We start from the raw sequence: 4,827 nt of genomic DNA, 5'->3' as shown, positions 1-4,827 counted from the left end.
TTTGGTTGGCTTTTTCTGATTCGCTCTTTTATCTGCCTATTTTCTTTCATTGGCTAATGGAGGCAATGGATGTAGAAGAACATTGTCATGTGCAGGATGCATATGCAACTCGGAATGACCGAGTACGAAACAGCTCATCGGCGAATGACACCGTTAGTTATTTAAGCGATGCGTGTCAGCACAAATCCAATAACACCTTGATCCCGACTGACGTGTGTCCTGCAGCAGCCTGACACAGCGCTTCACTTGTCCATGGCGACACCCGGCAACCTACAAATAAAGGGGTTTTAGTTCCGCCCATCACTCTGTCTGAATGTTGACTAGGAAAACCTCGGTCCATGACAAGCTAGGACAGAGCAGACATCACTAGTCCACAGACACAGGTCCTGACCTCCTTTTATCAAATCTGAAGTCCAAAAGTCAAAAATGCCTTTTAGACTGTACAGCGTTTGGCACACAAAAAGTCTTCTTTGGCTCCTACTTGGAGACTTCTGAAGGACATCTGGATACCCAAACACAACAACATCCCATCATAACATAATCTTGGTCTCCAATGACAACCAACCCTGGCAGGATGCAGCTTTACATGGGATTTGGATATTTTTGGTCATTTTGGGATGAACAAGTGGAGAAAAATAGAGCGAATGGTCAACAGCATCAACCAAGTATAAAACTGTAAAAGTGTTCATAAATTGTTCTGTATTCTCAATTGAGTAAGACTGACAATAATAACTAATATTTCACTGACTAACAATTCCAGCCTCTCCCCCGCTCATACAGTCGGACTCACTGTAGATGTGTTGAATGCTGTGATTGTTTGGTCTCTCAGCTGATCTGGTTGCCTGGAGACGGGGCATGGTTGTCACTTACCAGGTGTTGCAAATCAATAAATGACGGCTTGCCCTGCTCATTCGTGTGTGTGCATGCCGGTCAAACTGAACCGATGGCTGTGACATTTTAGTTGGTGCTCCAGCCCTTTTTATGATGGCAGCTCCAACAAGGTGACCGCGCCCCTCCCCCCTGTTACGCAGCTAATTCACACATTCCTCATGCAAATCAGGCTGCTGACCGGCCGGCAGAAGTAAAGACAAGTCAACAACAGCATTTCAAACACAGCATAGCCTTTTGTTTATTGTTTGTACATGAACACGCATCTGGAACAACTGGATCAGTCCTCCTCATCCGAGTGTCCGAGGTGGACAGCTGGAGCACCATTTCAGCCTCTTCCTCTGCCGAAAAACCACTTCCTGGCCATCTTTTCTCTCACTCTCTCGCGTTCACCGGCGTCGACAGGGACAGCGCTGCTTTCAGCCAAGCTAACTTTACTCACGGCAATGGTTGCCCACCAGACCTGATACCGTCATGCAAGGTACCGTTTTCTTGGGTACAAGAACATCTACTTCCCCTTAGTAAGAACTCTCATTGGCAGAGGTAAGAGTCAGTCAATGGATGGATGGATGGTCTGTTCTGTAAACAGGGGGCTGGTTGGGGTTTCAGCGCTGCAGCTGACACGAATCGCTTAAATAACTAAAGGTTTCATTCGCCGATGAGCTGTTTCGTACTCGGTCATTCCGAGTTGCATATGCATCCTGCACATGACAATGTTCTTCTACATCCATTGCCTCCATTAGCCAATGAAAGAAAACAGGCGGATAAACGAGCGAATCAGAAAAAGCCAACCAAACTGATGTTCCTTGTCCAAATGAATATTCGTTGGACATTCCATCTCGGCTCACGAAAATACATGATAAAAAATGAATTGAGCTGAATTGATAAATAACATGATGATCATGCAAAGTAGATTTTGGATTTAAAATCCAATGACGCTACTTTTTTTGGGGGGGGGGGGGGGGGTGGGAGAGCGGGTCATTTTTGACCCTGTAGGACAAGGGGAGTGAACAGAACTTGGAGATCCCACAAGGGTTGGATTGGAGAAGCGTCTGTTTGAGACTAAGTCGTTTTTGAGGAGACAGCACCCCCATTGGTTTCCACTGTAGGTGAAATGTGTCACCCCGACTTTGAGGGCTTATAAAATGCAAACTTTTTGAGTCATATTTTAACATATTTTTAGTTAGCATATATATTTATGGAAGCACTAGCAACCTGTCCAGGGTGAACCCCCCTCTCGCCCGTAGCAGCTGGGATAGGCCCCCCTGCGACCCTTAACAGGAAGAAGCGGAAGACAATGGATGGATGGATGGATCTATGATACCTGAAACCTTGGCTAGGATAGGAGTTTATAAGATAAATAGACAATTTCATAGTTTCAATAAGACCCAACACTACAGTTCTGTTAAATTTAGCAAATCAAACAAATACAAGTCCAAAAATGAGTCAAAATTTTCATTGTCAGAAACCTGTAGTTTCCTCTTTTCCTCATGCTACTGTGAACAGGCCTTAATAGAGAGACATAACGGAGCAGTTGTTCAGCAGTGTTCCCGTGGGAGTTTCCTGGATGCCAGCATGTGAAAGACTCAGGAGTCATCAGGTGTTTTACACAGAGGGATTCATTTCGTGATAAATGAGCATGGAGGAGACCCAGTAATCATCAACAGGAGAATCACATGAGCAGGTCACCACCCACTTTTATTGATTGGTTACTGCAAGAATCACTCCTAACGCCATCAGGATGTCATGTTTTGTCCTGCCCTGTCCCAACAGTTGGAGCACAACTACAGCCTGAACTCTGCCACTACCTTATCCCTCCCTAACAACCTCATACAGACCCACTATTTGGACTGGCCTGATCCCCCTGACCCTCATCAGTCACTCGTACTGCCTCACACTGGAGGGAATAGGAGCATCTGTGAGCTCTGACTGTTGGGATGCACATCCATGCGATGGAAGAGCTGTTTTAAAGAGGGAATCATTTGACTATTTGACGCTTCCGTCATGAACAATAATATTACTAAACAAATGGGTCTTTAGCTTCTTTTTAAAGTTGTCCACAGTGTCCTCATCCTCCTTATGTCAGGAGGAGATAGCGTTTGATCAGGTTCCAAAATAGGGACAAAATTGTCCTTTCATGTCCATATTGTGGACTTCCTGTTGGATTTAGGTCACAAGTGTCTCCATATCTTTTGTGGGTCTTGATTTGACAAATAATTGAGTTTTGGTTCCATGTTGCTATGACATTTCTAAGAGCAGTGGTGGGCTGTAGAACGCGTTTCTAGAGATGTAGGTGGCACTGTGGAGCACATTTTTGGCACTTTGGGGGTTAATTTTGACATTTTATAAAAAATTTAAAAAAGTCACCAGACCGGATGTGCGTGCCAAATGTGGTGAGTTTTAAGCGTGTTTAGGGGTCAAGTTAAGGTTCAAAGTGGCGGCAGAAAAAGAAAAAAACGTTGCAAAAACAATAGGGTCATCGCCCCAAAGTTCCTTTGGGCTCAGGCTCTAATTATTTTGGCAATGTGGGATGACACTGACAGACAAATCTCAACTCAAGTGCAGTAGGAGTGTAGGGTGGAAATTTGCAATAGCGTCTACAATTTTGAAGCTAAAAAAACATACTGTGGTCACCTCTGGTTGCCTTGCAACTTCGGATAAATAAAACAAAGCTGGTTTAAATGTAACCACCTTTATTTTACACACAACTGTGGCAATTAGCACGTTCATTAGTGGTGATCTATGCACAAAATCAATAAATGCTTTAAAATGTTTAAAAAGAAATGAAGTTACAATATGCCATAACAATAATCACTGAATTGGAATGGATATTGGGGATCTCAAGTCACTGGCATCTTTATTTCAATCCTGTGCTGAAAAGTTGAGGAACCCCGAGTCTGCTCCTTGAGGATCTTCACACATTCAACCTGCATTAGCTGATCTAGTTGCTAGCAGAAGCACTGACATATTGTATGATACAGTTAACTTTTTACTTTACTGTTGCCTATGTATACAGCAACCCTGGCGTAATTAAGGGTTGTATTTGTTTCCACCTGCGTGAGATCGCTCCAACATTTACACTCCTTTTTAGCTCTGGTTTGCTCTCCTTCATCTCCTGACGGAAACAGCGTATTGGGATGAAATTCTTCCACTTGGTTAATGAGCTTTTTGATCATGTACCATTTTTTGTTGTCTCTGAACAGCTGCCTGACACTGATGCTCATGACAGAGTGAGGAGTAAAGTTGCAGCCGCTAAAGCAAATGACCTAAAAGAGAACGTGTGGGCTCATCCCAGTTTTATGTCAACAATGCTTTGACTCAACAGTTCCATGTTAGTCTATTCTGTCATTAAACACACATCTGTTGTACAGTTGAGATATTTTCCTCTATTATCCTCATGGACTGATTTCAATTTTACCTCACCGCTGAATTCTTAGTGCAATGATCATAAGGCTGCCTCGCTTGTTCTTCCACCAATGGAGGAATTGATGACGAATTCCCACCGTTACCCATCTCGCCCAGCCAGTGTCTGGCACCAAAAAAGCCCATTCATGCAAAGGCAGCAGATGTGGACGTTGTTGCCACCCTGTCAAAACTAATCAATGAGAGAATGGATGATGTTTGGCTACAAATTGCTGGTGTCAGAAAAAATGTGGACTTTGCATGTGAGGAGATAAAAGACGTGAATGGAAGAGTGGGCACTTTGGACCAAAAAAAATCAACAAAGAGGCAGGTCGCATGGACATAAACCAGCAAAGGATTACAGACCTTGAGAGACACTCCAGAAGGTGGAATCTCAGGCTCCCACTTGAACTGTTCTTAAGATTTTGATCGGGAGTGTACACATACACACACACACACACACACACACACACACACACACACACACACACACCTCTTGGAAATTGAAGAGGATTTAATACAATTACAAAAAAACAC

This window comes from Aulostomus chinensis, chromosome 21 (genome assembly GCF_037954235.1).
Source record: "Aulostomus chinensis isolate RoL2024-O1b breed Wild chromosome 21, RoL_Achi_v1.0, whole genome shotgun sequence".
In the NCBI taxonomy this organism is placed as follows: Eukaryota; Metazoa; Chordata; class Actinopteri; order Syngnathiformes; family Aulostomidae; genus Aulostomus; species Aulostomus chinensis.
This window is presented reverse-complemented; position numbering follows the sequence as displayed.